The sequence below is a fragment of the Hyposmocoma kahamanoa genome, unplaced genomic scaffold (genome assembly GCF_003589595.1).
Source record: "Hyposmocoma kahamanoa isolate Upper Pololo Valley unplaced genomic scaffold, ASM358959v1 66, whole genome shotgun sequence".
Classification (NCBI taxonomy): domain Eukaryota; kingdom Metazoa; phylum Arthropoda; class Insecta; order Lepidoptera; family Cosmopterigidae; genus Hyposmocoma; species Hyposmocoma kahamanoa.
This window is the reverse complement of record NW_020653854.1, coordinates 3,974,898-3,990,040: the sequence shown is the minus strand read 5'-3', so window position 1 is coordinate 3,990,040 and position 15,143 is coordinate 3,974,898. Positions and strand designations below refer to the sequence as shown.

The window sequence follows — 15,143 nt, the reverse complement described above, 5'->3', positions numbered from 1 at the left end:
TATTTAAAATCTTTTCAACTGTATTTAAATTTTCGTTACCATTATACTTACAGCACTTGATTTATAGGGAATAAAAGCGAGACGGGTGTTATAGACTCGACGTATAAGGAATAAAGTTGAGACAGCTAGCGATGTGACGTAACGGGAATTGTAACATAGGTATAATGTTAAAGAATTATTGGACTTAATATTTGTATATAAAGTATTGCGTTCGCACGTAGACTGTCCACAACTGCTAGCTAAATTTAAGTTTAAAATTCCCAAGTGCCACCATTCCGTAAGACCGTTCTGGGCTTTAATTCCTGTATCCCAAGGCTCTGCAGACTATATAATAAGCACAGTCAAGTTTGCGAAGTATTTTGGCAGTCTCTGCACAATTTCGCAATAGCATTATGTTAAACCTTAATTATTTTTTCCCCATCTAGTTTGATGCTGTCCAAGACCCTTGTTCACTTGTATTTATTGTTTTTGTTTGTATTACTTTTCTTTTTTTTAATTTAATTTGCTGTGTTTAAATTGCATATAATTTACATTTTATGTTGTTTTTGCAAGCTTGTTTACTCATAAGTAGTTGTGCAATTTAGATAAGATCTTCACCAAATTGAATTCATAGTATGTCATATAGAGTAATAACTGTCAGTGAACCAATAAACTAAAAAAAATTTGGGAGAAAACGCTGTTCGCTCAGTTTGTAGTCGAGGAGGCGTTGCCAAATAAAATCACTGCATTTTCTTATATAAATAGTGAATTCGTTTATTAAGAAAAGCGAGTAAATAATTTCTCAAGGTGTGACAGCGGAACGGTCTCGGGCCTCGGAGTTACAAATCGGCATCGGCAATCGTCGAGCTATAAAGGAAGTGTGCCCTAAATAACGCCGCGGCTAAGAGGTCGCCCGTCCCCATTGTATGAATAAATTTGCACACGAGGATACTGTGTCCACAATTTGAAGATAAATTGCGACATTCGCCACTTCATTAAATACTTTGGGCTTTGTATCATATTCTTCATTATACAGAGGAACAAATACAATATAGCAATCTCTTCCAAGCAACCACGGGATGACAGGATAAACTGAAAAATTATAATGAACAGATATAACTAACATTTCAGTTTTCTAATTATTTATTTCAGTCTTAAGTTTGAATGTTTTGATTATGTTTTTATATTTTCCTTGTTTTGTTTTCTTTTTTCTTGTTATTTGCAAATATTTCTTTATGTGTCTTATTTTTGGAAATCGATCTAAGGGTGCCCCCTGAGTGTCTATTGTCAGCATACTTTACTGTTTCAATACCTAGACAGTTTTCCAAAATGTTGGCGTGTCATTATAACGCATTGGTTCAAATTCAAATTCAAATTCAAAATAATCTTTATTTCATAGGTAAGCATTATTACACTTGAAATCGTCACAATGGTAAACTCTACCGCTCATTTGTAAGGCAGATTCCCCTGAGAAGAATGAGCAAGAAACTCTAGAAGTTGCTCTTTGTTAATAACATTTGTACACATTCAACATTTACAATATATATTTTTTTGTTTTGAAACATCAGAGATCGAAACTACCTCCATGAGCTAAACGGGCTACTACCACGGATTTTTGTCATCCAAGTACGCAGAAGTTGTATACCTTTAGTATAAAATTTTTGTTTCATTATAGTTTTAAACTTTTACAAATTTTGTATATGATTTTTTGACTTTGTGAAGACGACTATCAAAAACAGCTAGTTTATTTTTATTCCTCGTATTAGTGTTATGTCTGTCACTATTTTTCATAAAGAAATTACTGTTCCTTTTAACATAAATTACATTTTCATAAATGTACTGTGAGGCTAGTGTAAGAATGTTAATTTCCTTAAACTTATCTCTCAAAAGATACTTTGGGGCCCAGATTGTAAATTGCCCTAACCGCACGTTTCTGCAGGACAAAGATTCTATTGATATCGGCGGCATTACCCCAAAGCAAAATGCCGTATGTCATTAGACTGTGAAAGTAGCTGAAGTAAACCAATCTACCGGTTTCGACGTCTGAAAGTTTCCTTATTTAATAATAATAAATATAATTCATTACAACTTAGTAACCATCTTGAGCGTTGTCGTTTATTGTGAATCTCATTCAAGTAATCTTTATTAATACAGATAGCTTACCTAAGTAAGATTTTAATATCGATCCTGTGCCCGTGATGAATTTATTTTTAATGTGGTAATTACTGCCACTTTGTCCCCGAACTATTGATAGTGTGGCCGTCTTAGTCCAGGAGCCCGCCTCACCGGAATCACTCGATAACCAACGACGCCTATGTTTTATAACCCATGACATCCGAAACTCGATTTATTATCACACTGTCTCGTGAACTGAAAAAATCGGAAGTTTTGCTTCGTTTTCTGGGACAATTTTTAGCTCTGTTCACTTTCCGGTCCACGCCTTTGCAAGGTTACTGTAGGGGATAATAAGTCTGAAACTTGAAATTTATTACATTGCTCCATAGACAAAAATAGCGAAATATCTTAGTAAAATGTATAACTTTAATTACGTATTTATTTCACTGGACTGTCAGCATCAAACCTGTAACAGGCGCAAAACGTTGGTTTGTTTGAAAAAACAAATAAACGTGATTTTATCCGAAACCATACTTTCATTTCCTATGAGTAACAATTGTGGAAACCTAAACACTCGATATGTAGAATCAACTTATTAATGAAAAAAGATTTTCTACCATTCAAAGTTACCGTACACAACCACCTTACAAAGCTTTTCCTCCATCAAAAACTCATCCATGCCTGAATAATATCATTAACTGAATGGTGAGGAGAAATACCTATAGTATTCTATTATTCTAATGTCTTCTTGTATCTGCACTTTACAGTGCTTTACTAACATTCCAGACACTGCCTATGTTGACCAAACAATGAGGAAGAACACCCATAGTTTTTAACAAATCAGAATTATCCAACTCACTTTAATGCGTTTAATGTCATGCGCCTGTTGGTAAGCTAAACACCTGTCCATAACAGTTGCGGTGTCACTCACAACTTAAATCGCAAAAATGTGAGAGGCATCGCCACAGCGCCTGTCACTCTGAGACATAAGTTGACAAGTCCCATGTACTGTAATTTCACCACCTCCCGTATCCCACCGGAACGCAATAATGCGCGCATTACTGCTTGGCGGCAGAAATAGGTAGAGTGGCAGTACTTCCTTGGGCGAATTCTTTCACAAGGAGCTCTACTGTTACAAAATTATAATATAATACTATTCATTGTACCTATATATAGGTATGTATATAACCTATATGTTTTATAATGTCCAAGCCGAGGCGTAAGGAATTGCTTGCGTCGTCGTAATTTTCACAAGATTCGTTCTAAATCATGACGCATACAGACGTGTATCTTCTAAATATGGCACCGAGTGAGACTACTTAGTTACAAATCTTGACGTTGTCTGAAAATTGCGTATATACCGTTTAATTATAATAGATTTAATCACGAACAACTCAGCAAATACTGGCATAGCATGGACATTGGACTGTTTTGTTACGGGATGTATTTAAATGATCATTTTAAATTTGCAAAAGCAGCAGGCAAAAAATATCTAAACCACCATGTTTTATTTATAAAAAATTAACTGTGATAGTTTCATGTTGATGCTGTAAAGTAAGACAAATGATCATTAAAAATAAAACCTGAAACCATATTCGGAAACGCAAGCAAATTCACTTGTGTCACGCTTCCCTTTCTCGGCTGGTGCGACTTACTGAATGAAGGGCGCAACCAAGATTTGACCTATATGAGAAATTAATTTAGTATGCTTAAACATAATGATAGTGTAAACGTCGCGTAAACAAGTCTGCAGTCTGCGAGCATGTCATGGATAAACCTACACATTCAATGAAGTTTGACAAACCCCAGGTCCTTGCAAAAGAAGTCCGTTATCTACCCAGGATGCTGCGAGAGGCCATTGCAATTAAAAAACATCCTAATTTCAACAGGGAAGATGGTTTCTCCGTGCCACCAGTTTGGGATCCAGTATTTCCTCTAATGAAAAATCCCAAACAGACATAAGACTGCAGTACTAATTAATATGTTTTTCTACTAATAATTAATAATAAATTGAACTGAATAAAAATTCATTCAATAAAATAATTTGTAAAACTTAATATAGCGTAAATTGGAATGTTTTCTTTGTATAATTAAAAATAAGGTATTTAATTAATAACTGTTGTAACTATAGTGAAAAAATAGGGTGGTTTGCATCAATATTAGACATAACTGGTTGAAGACTGTACCACCTCAGTCAACCGTGACCATGGGACCTGTAAAGGGCCCGAAACGTCGGTTTGTTTGAAAAAACAAATATACGCGATTTAAATCCGGAAAAATAGTTTCCTATGTGTAACAATCGCGAAAAGAAGCTAAGAACTCGATATAATGATAGTGTTACCTTGAATGTAGTTCATTTATAATTTATCCGTAGATCGACTAATACAGACGGAACAATTAATATACTGTACTTCAAACATAAAAAAACCGTTTGTTTAAAAAACTGCATATTATAATTGATCAATTATATCTTTGAGGACCAAATAATATTATCCCTTTTGTTACTGTTAACAGTATAGACTTAATGTTATAAAGTTCCTTTGATCTAATTGGACGCGAACAAGATTGTGGTGCCATGCCGGAGCCACCGCTCTTAGCAACTGAGTTACACACCGAGTCCGTATAAACCCAAAGATTTGTAGCAAACACATAGACAAATTCTATAAGATCTTAATATATTTCACTCGGTATACCTATAGGTTAAGGTCGGTATAGTAACAACCCCATTTCACTTCTATTCAATAGAATGCTCTTAATAGCATTACTCGTCTCATAGTTCCCTAAAATCCGCTAGATGGCATTGACCCATTTTATCTAAATTCTGCATCGCAGCGTTACGGTTTTTCCTTGAACGGTGACTACCTTGAATCTTAATTAAGTGAGAGAAATATCGGTATTATTGATTCGTTTCTAGGAGTTAACACCTTGTGGGAATGACTGCCTGAACCTATCAGCTTTGTAAACTCTTTTAAATTAAACTTGACGCAACGAACTGAAACTAATATAAATAAAAACAGAAATAACACAAAAAACAGCGTAGCAAACATTGAAACAACAAGTAAAGTTGTACTACTACTAAATAACACTATACTGACAAGTGTGCGGCTGTGGCGTAAGCAAAAGAATCCCATTCAGCTAAAGTCACAACCAAGACTAGGCTGTGACGCTGGTTTTCAATGGGCCCCAAATTACTCAAACATCAAGAAACGTCCTTTACACTATTAATTTATATTCTATTTAATAAACGCACACTATGTGACCCTACATAAATAAATAAATATTTAACTAAATAGTTGAATACAGGTAGGTATATAACACCAAAAATTTCAAACGCGTTAGACTCAATGCCATATTTGGAATTCATCTTCACCTTGTAACGCAAAAAACATAATTACGTAAACATACATTTTGCATATTTGCTTATTAGAGTTAGTTGCATTGTTACATTGAATGACATCATTTTCTTTGCATTATACGGTATTATATATTCCATCGCCACTTCGCACAATCTTAACAAAACTCTCTAGTTCACTTATTTACATTTAGCCACACTTTTCTTCTCACTACGCACTCCTGGCTGAGGAACATTTTCGATTTGGTCAGAGAACATCCTTTGTAGCCGTCCTCTTTCAATGTCGTCTTCCGCGTTGAATCTATGTAACCTATTTTCTATATATCTATACATCTTTTTCGTCATTCTACTTTCATCCGCTTCATGTGCTCAAACAACATCGTTCAGGGATCACAGTATTCTTCCCTCTGTCATATAACCGTATATTGCACATTTTTCTGAAGGAGCGTCACTTCTACTGCGCTCACTCTGCTCTTGTGCTTCTTCTGCCATATTCAAAAATCGTTCCAGTGTCAGAAAACAGCAATAAATACAATGTGACTATTGTATACACGTTAGTAAATTAACTCCCAAAATTACTGGACACAAATCTTATTATGATGTCATAACGCCTCATTTTGATCGTGCGATAGTTTAGCTACCAAACATTGTAGAATTCTCTGAGCCGCAATATTGTCGTCTTAAGTTAAGTAACATGAGACCTTATCATAACTTTATTAGTGTTAATGTTCTCTGCACCAGTGTCACACCTATGCCTATCGCAAACCACTACTGTCTTCAGTATTGAGGGTAGGTAGACCCATCGTAAACACAAGCATTGAAGAGTCGAGATCTTGCGTCACACGGCATGCTACGCTGAAAAAGATCATCATTAATACACACGTACTAAAGTGACGAGACGAACAAGTCTTGCGCCTGGTGGTAAGCGACACGCCTGTCCATATTAGGTATAATGCTTTAATTCGCAAAGATCTGAGGGGCACTGCCACTACGCCCGTAACCCTGAGACATAAGTTGACAAGTCCCATGTACCTGTCATGTCACGAGCATCTTCAAAACCGGAACATAGTAATGTTCACATTACTGTTAGCGGCAGAAATATATGAGGTGGCCAGTAGTTTACTGGATGATACCTGTCAGAAAAACGCTCTTGAGTACCGGATGAAGTTAAGTATTAGAGGTCTGTGACAACCCTGTACACTGATTTAGCTGGGGTCAGAACCTGAACTTATGAGGTTTCTGTACGCGCACAGGTTATAGTGCCCTTCCCGTATAACCAAGAGGTTAATACTAGGGTCGGCGGACTAAAGCACATAAGTCAAAATCTAACATCATTCATTTAAATTAATACATCTACTGGTTAAAGCACATAAGTCAAATTCATTTGTCACTTCATAAATTTTGTACTTTATTCTAGAGGTTATTTAACTTCCAACACTAAAAACAACACAAAAATATATATAATTATATATTAACAACGAGAAACACATTTTTGACTTATGTGCTTTAGTCTGCCGACCCTAGTGTCTGTGTAATCAAAACTTATGTAAAGAAGGTATGGGAGCTGTCAGAAAAATCATTATGTCTATGCATCGCTTGCATTTACACCACCAACGCGAAACACGTGTTTTACAATCTTATTATACATAAAACTTTTCTAAGCCGATTAATGCAATTACCTTATAGTTAAGTGTGGTAACTCCAGTTGTCGTATAAAATTATTCACTTTTTAGTACTGCACCGCGTAGACAATGGAACATTTTAAACAATTAATAGACTCCAATCACAATAACGTAGAATGAACATCGACTGTCATTTTGTTGTTTGATAGTTGGTTCATAGCACGCGATTGCATTGCACGTGATTATTAAATAATTGCTCAATTGACTACTGTTGTGATAAATTAAGTTGTAAATTTAATCTAATTCTTCAGGAGTACGACTTAGTTAATGAAAATACTTATAGCTTGAGTTGCTCAAACTCAAATAATTTATGTCATCGGTGTTTTGTAGAAAGGGCGAAAACGCCATTTTGAAGAAGATTTCAGAGAACATGTTTGTGCGTTTAGATTTTAACAATTGTTTTAAAATTCAATTTTTGGTTTTAATTTTAAAATAGTTATTTTTGATACAAGTGCGGAAAGTTAGTTATTATTCACGAGTCGCGAGGCTTCTTCAAAAAAAAAAAAACAAATTACGCGATTCAAATCCGGAAAACTAGTTTCATTTCCTATAACATCAATGGTTGTTTCAGAGTCTCACTATACAGTTAAATTTATAGAAGCGGGTAGCACTGTGTCATCTGTCAAAAACGCATTTGAATTTGATAAATTTGTAAAAATATCCATATTAGAAAGGCAGAGGGTCTACACAAAACAAACAGTGGTCTACGAGACAAAAAGTTTGGGAGCCTTTGGTCGAACTCAACGTGCTGTACCCTTATAAAAGAAACAAAATAATTTTTAGCATTTTTTGTATGGTACTACTGCGATACCGGCCTAGTTGAATGCGTATTAGTAACTTACCTAGTGTTTGAAGAAATTTTGAACAATCTTATTTAGAACGTTTTTAAATATTATTTTTTAACGTAAAAGCTACTGATGATTATTATAGTAATGTCAAGTGGAAATTATTCTATGATTAGAAGACGCTAATTGGTAGCGAAACCGGAAACTGGCAACTCTTGTGTGTCATTAAAGCACAAACGGGTAACAAAATTAGACAACGTCGCAAATTCATAAGATTTATATGGTACAGTCAGCGACAGCGACTTATTTCTGGATAAGCATACGAATTATCAACATCACGTCTTAAAATCAGCTTTATTCGCAGCAATGAGTCACGAGGAGAAAGTCCGTTACATCGCTGAATATGCGACAGATTTATCGTGGTTTCGCAGTAACGTTACATCCATTCATTACACATCGTTTATCGATAGTTTTTCATATCGATACGTTTCAGTTTACGAATACATCCAACCTTCGTTAATAAACTGAATCTCAATCGCTAATATACCTTTTGACTGATGGACAGTCAGTCAACCTATAAAGAACCCAAAACGTTTGAATAAACAAATATACGCTGACTGTACCGCCTCGGTCAACCGTGACTATGGGACCTGTATAGGGCCCGAAACGTTGGTTTGTTTGAAAAAACAAAAATACGTGATTCAAATCCGGAAGAATAGTTTCAATTCCGAAATATACGCTGTTTAGATCCGAAAAATCTTTTTTTATTTCCAATGTAATATGTAACACTATGTGTAACGTACTTTGTTATTCGGTTTTTAAAACAAATAACCTTTTTTAAAACGAATTCGCGAACTTAAGTTGTGTAATTTGTTGCCATGAAAATGTTGCCCAAAGACAATCAGGAGAAGGACATCTTCTACTCTATCGACATGATTCGACAATGATAAAGTGACGTCACTACCCGAGCCGTCACCTGCGCGGCGCGCGAGGCTGGGGAGGGGGCGACAACTTGGCGTCGCTCTGTCGGGCAGGTTACGATTTACACTCCACAAACTCAGCAGAAAGTTCGCCCGAGAAGCGCTGATAATCCATTCCACAGACGATTCGTGAGAATTAGATCGAGATACTACTACTACGAGATAATACCACCGTGACGTTTTTATGAGATAACTACTATTAGATGTAAATGCCGTCGGCTTTTTTTTTATACCTTGCCTTCTCGTTTATGTTTAATTTGGTAGCGATCACAATTAATTTGATCTTAAGTTGTTTCTTTGAACGGTCTTTTTTCTTTTTATGAAAAATAGACGCGCTTAGAACGCACACAATCTTTTTTATTTAATTGATATTAAATTTATGTTTCCAAAAGGTGCTTCACGAGTACTCATTAGGGTTTTAAACTAGTTTTACTGAAAAGGGCGGCTGGTCATGATTAACTTACGTCATAAAATAAAGGTGAACTATTTACCATTTAGGTTTTTTAAAGAATCGATTGCTATTTAATCATTAGCACATTTCCAAATTCTACCCAGAAGCGGCAGCAATACTTGATATATTGATCATAGAAGCACGCGTTTGTTTAAGAGTTAAACATAGAGTGCCTTCATAAGTGTGTAAAAACTTCTTTTGTTTTACTTTTTTTTATAAAACGATGAGCCTATTCATTCTTGCCTTGAAAAGGCATAAGCATTGAGGGACTAAGTCTGCAGGCTAGGAATTCCACTCCATAGCCGTTTGCCATATTAATATGGAAGCGTAACGCTTCGTGCGAATCTTTGGAATATCCACAACATAGGGGTGGAACCCAAGCCTACATCTAGTCCCCCGGTGATGGCGATGGGAAGGCGGAATTAAATCGTGTAATTCCATCGCACACTCTCAGTGATATATCCTGTAGAATAATAAGGGACTCTAAAATTGAACTTCGACACACGCTACTCCGACAATATGTTACATCGACATGATTTTACGCAGACATTTCGCTACTTCGACAGCACAGACCATCTCGTCTGTTTCTTAAAAAAAATCTTTGTAATCAGATAAGAAAAATCATCATTACAAACCCACGTAGGAAATGGTTTCTTATATCGATCAATATAACAAAAAAAGGACAACATTATATGTTCGGAAATTTATTTTATTGAAATATGGAGTATTTTTTTAAACCATTTTAACACAAAAAAGACGACTTTATGGTTCCTAAGATAGTTTCCTTGTATCCTATGGTTTCGGATTTCCCCATACTGTCCCATTTTAAAAACACTCTGTATTTTAATAAAATATATTTCCGATTATATAATGTTGTCATTTTTTTTTCTTATATTGGTCGATTTCGATTGGAGTAGCGTAATATCTGAGTAAAGTCATGTCGATGTAGCATATTGTCGGAGTAGCGTGTGTCGAAGCTCAATTTTAGAGTCTAATAAGCAGGCAACTTTACGGCGGGTGTTCAAATCCCTGTAGATTCGCCTCTACTCATTCCAAGTCACCTATAAGCCTTTTCGCACGGTTGTCGATTGAATCCAAGGTAGCCAGTTGGTGTGTAGCAAAGCCATCCCATGGGTGGCAGCAGTACTCCAGACTAATAATAATGAGTCCGTTACGGTATTAACTTATAAACGCTTTACTGGGTACGGGTCTCTTTTATTCTTAATATTGACATTTATTCGTCGTATTAGCGTCTGTCATACAGTTTTATTTGAAAACAGTACGGACGCTAATCTTCAACCCTATCTTAAAATACACCTCGCATAACAATATCACGTAAATGTTCCGATACAACAGTTGTCTTGGCTCAATAAAGATTTATTATCGACTTTGTCTGCGTAGAATGAGTTCTTCGAGTTTCGAGTAGCCTACTGTACTATACAAATTACCATAGTTTTATAGGTTCTACATACAAACTTTCATCCCCTATTTCATCCCCTTTAAGATTTATTTTTGTGACAAAAAGTAGCCTATGTCTTTCTCCTAGGTCCCATCTATCTTTATACCATTTTATTTATACCACTTTATACCACCATCGCCAAATTCATTAAAATTCTTCTTCTTAGTGTGCCGCTTCTCTACGAAGGTTGGCGACCATCATGGCTATACTCATTTTTGAAGCTGCTGCACGAAAGAGATCATTAAAATTGGTTCAGCGATTTAGAAGTGAAAACTTAACAAACAGAGTTACCTTAGCATTTATAATATTAATTAGCATTATAACGTTTAAGGAGAAGGTTTATGCCATAGTCCACGATACGGTCCATTGGAAACTTTTTTATATCAAGAACAGGTTCTCCGACGACGTAATTAAAACCGTGTTATGGAATTAGATGCTCATTTATTTTATTTCTCCGCCAATCAAGATAACAATTTTCCACAACATTAATAGCTGAAACTTTTGATTAATACCAACACTGATTTCCTTTCTCTTTACTTCCAGATCACATCTACCGCAAAAGCTGGCTGCCAAATTCACGCAAAAGGTTGTGACAGCATAGCATTCTGGACGACTACGTTTCTACATCGACATTCATAAATAGTAAACAACAAGAAGACCAGTTGCAGAGACTGAATTAAAGTATTCCAAAACCGATTGGCATTATAAAAAAAAAAACTACACAAAACGGTGCGACGAAAGGAAGTGATATTTTGGATGTTAAAAATTATTTCTAGGTATTTACTACCTAGTAAAGTTAACAAATGTGCAATTGAAAAATAGTAAGATGTGTATTCGTAGAACTTTAAAACTTTTATTAGACATTATGCATCTTGTACAGCGTGCAAGAAAGTCCAAATTCTTTAGTGTTTATAGGCATAAAGATTACATCACATGCGATATTCAAGGTATCGCAAAATAACAAGTTTACGTACAAAATTGCCTATTTAACTTACAATGCAACTGGTATTATTAAATTAACAAAGATATCTTATTTGGCTTGGCACAGTTATTAACAAAATAAAATCGTAAATTTCATATTTGACCGTTTCGAAAGTAGCGTACTTATTGACACGAAAAAGCTCTTTTTCACGTAATTGTAGTTAGAGCTTTTTTCTAACCGGCTGTAGCCGAATTAGAGTTAAAAGGTGTGGCACCCTTTAATGGTACGCATCTTAAAGAAGGTATGTGACCTTGTCAAATACCTGGGCAGCACTGAAGAGGAGGCAAGCGTGGAATTGTAGCGTACTTTTAAAAAACCATCCATAATTCACGCTGAGCTCCTGTTCAATGTTCCTTGGAATGTGGTTTGAAAGCTCACTTTAAAGCGCACTTTAATTTGACACGTCAAATTATCTCTTCTAACGGTATTTTCCTTGTTTTTGGATCCTTCCAGATTACAGTGAGTTCGTTAGCCATGTGGCAGCCGCGTCTTATCTTAAAATTTATGCAACTCGCTTAATATAAACTAAAGGAAGAATTTCTATGAGAAATAGATACTATATCTGCGTCCCCTCTTAAACCTAGTAATGTTAAGTTTATTATTACCTCTTAAATGTTTTTTTTATATGTAGCTATTTCAATGGAAATTGTTAAAGTAATTTTGAAACCAACAGTACAAAAGCTGAAAGGTCCTTTGAAATCTGTCCAAGCGTCACCAAGTTGTACTGCAGTTGACATAAAATCACGATGTACTCTATGGGCCACATTTATTTGTCTACATGTTGGCATATGTAAAACATACACACACCGAAACATTTAGCAGAACACAAACAATAAATGTAAAAAAATATATAAAAAATTGATCGTCTGCCATTTTTTCATTCGTCTGTTGTAATTTCCTGCTAAAGCAGGTTTGTCGAGTGGTCCGAGGTTAAAATTGCGTCTTGTCAATTTCGTGAACTTTAATAGAAAAAGTTATTTTGTATTAAAATTTTTATTTAATCAATGTTAAACTGTTGCCATTTTTAAATTTCCAGCCGTTTGTACTTTATCACAATATCTAAAAATAAGCAATTTTGCTTAATTTCGATTTTAAGGGAGTCTTCAATTTAGACGCTTATATAAGTGCTGCAATAATGGCGCTGCAGCAGCGTCGCTACTCATTTTCATACAATATTAAAAAGCGTAGTTGCACTGTCCGACGCGCGCGCGCTACGTTTGCAGTTACTATTAGTGAATTAAAAATTACTGAAGCGCTACAGATGCGCGGCAGCCGCGCCACTGCAGCGCTTCTACAAGCTTCTAATTTGAAAGCGCCCTAAATATAAGCGTTACTATTTTATTCCGCTAATTGTGCTGGTGTGTGTAAATTAGGCCACATGGTATGAACTGTAGACTGTCTGTATTTATGGTCTATTTTTTCCAGAAGTCGCAACATACTCGTACATACTTCAGACTGATTGCAATGTGGACGGTGTTCACAGACCATTGCCATTTTTTTTAAATAACCTATATTTAGTTAATAATGCCATAAACAAATTCATTGCTATATTTTTGTACAGAACGGTATATTGTTTGTATGTGAAACGTTTATGCTGTGCTTGTGTGAAATATGGTAACACCAACTAGAAATAAAATGTTTAAGACATGGCGTAGAATGTAGATTTGTATTGTAGTTTTGTATAATTACATGCTTGTAGCCTTGTAAAGTAACACGGATGAAATGGCATCCCACAATTTGATACAACGAATCATAGGACTTACGCCACTATCGCAACGCTGTCGTCTGACGATGCACCTGCTCTTGTATTTCTCAATTGCGATAAACTTTTATTTGCAAGTTGTTGTGCGTACCTTAGAAAATGACTTAATTGTCGCTCAAACAACTTAGACGCCAAATTCGAATAAAAGATGATCAAATATTTTTGAAAGTTAGTTTCAGTCAGAAAATTAGTTGTAGTGTACATGATCTGAACGGCATTGAAATCTATTTACACATAATGACAGTATTTTATAAAACGTGACATGATAATAATGTCAACGTGTGATAATGTCACATTTCATATATCGATTTCCAGAACAGTGGCTTACCTAACATCATTTAATTCGCAAGAAAGAATACAAAAAAACCACAATATATAGCTAACAAAATGGGAGAATACTATGCGCAATAAAGACAGACAGCAACGAGAGAGTTACTAGCCACTTTTGCATAACTTCGCCCCTGTTGTCCACTAATGTAGGTATATAAAACAGTGAATACCCACTTAAAAAATGTTATAGCTAAATTGTTTCTATGAGAAACTGCAAAAATGATCTCAACTTGTCATTTAAGTTTCTGTAGATAATCATGTAGGTATTGAGACCTCAATGAAGTTAATTTTTAATTCCTCGTTTTGTACACATTAGTGTAAAGTGAACAACACACTTGTCGTACCCTCAAAATGACAAGAATGAGTGCAGGTGGAAGAGACAGCGGTGAGTTCATACTCCACCTAACATGAGATCATAACATCCCAAAGCACAATTCCAAAACATTTTTTGCTCTAACAAAGGTGCCTGTTTTATACAAAATGTAAATAAGCCTACATACTAAAGATTATTATGAAAAATCAATGTCCTATTGACGCACAAAACCATAATTTTTATAGTCAGATCTCTAGTCTCATTAATTTTTGAATAAGCATCGTTCAGCTAAGTGCAGATTTTTACTCATAGCTAATTCAGTGAGGGCTTTGACCTTTTACTCTATTGACGACGTAGAAAAACTACTGAATTTCCTTTGACAGCTTTTCCATTGCAAGATTATGTGTATCGAGTATTAGTATATTTTGACCAAAACCCTAATAGCTACGAATATACGTAATGAGACATCGAATTCAGATTTTGAAAGGCTCTGCGCCATAGTGCGCTATAATTTGATAAACAATATTTTGCTCGCTATGTGCTGTTCCGCCTAGTGCGGTTTCATCTTTAATGTTAAAGGAGTTCAGTAGTTTTGTAACACCGATAATGTAGCAAAACTAAGAAATCATTCTGTGAATTACCTCAGTGGACTGTTTGTGATAGATTTAGCCAATAAGTGTTCAAGTACGTGTAGAAAAAGTCAATTCTTGTACTTTTGGCGTCCATTTTGTTTTTTTTTTATAAAGGCACGGTTTTGTTCGCAATTTTCAATACTTTGGTTTACCTACATTTTGTTTCCAAAGGGCAAAATTAAATTTTAGTCAGTTATTCCTACATTTGACATATAGCGGAATTTTCAACAATCGTTGGAAAACCTCTTAAAAGTTAATGTAAGAACGAAAAAGGAGGCGGCCGAACCTCTTATATGAGAAAATACGTTCGGTTGGTTCAGC

General features: G+C 35.3%; 1 protein-coding gene across 1 annotated transcript in view; it reads left to right on the top strand.

The window, feature by feature from the left end:
• The window catches only part of LOC113231880 (forkhead box protein O), a 201,800-nt gene extending 186,672 nt beyond the window's left edge, over positions 1-15,128 (top strand). Inside the window, exon 9 of the mRNA XM_026466420.1 lies at positions 11,347-15,128. The gene's annotated coding sequence lies outside the window, so the exon portion shown is untranslated. The remainder of the gene's footprint in view (positions 1-11,346) is intronic.
• The last annotated feature ends 15 nt before the right edge of the window (positions 15,129-15,143 follow it).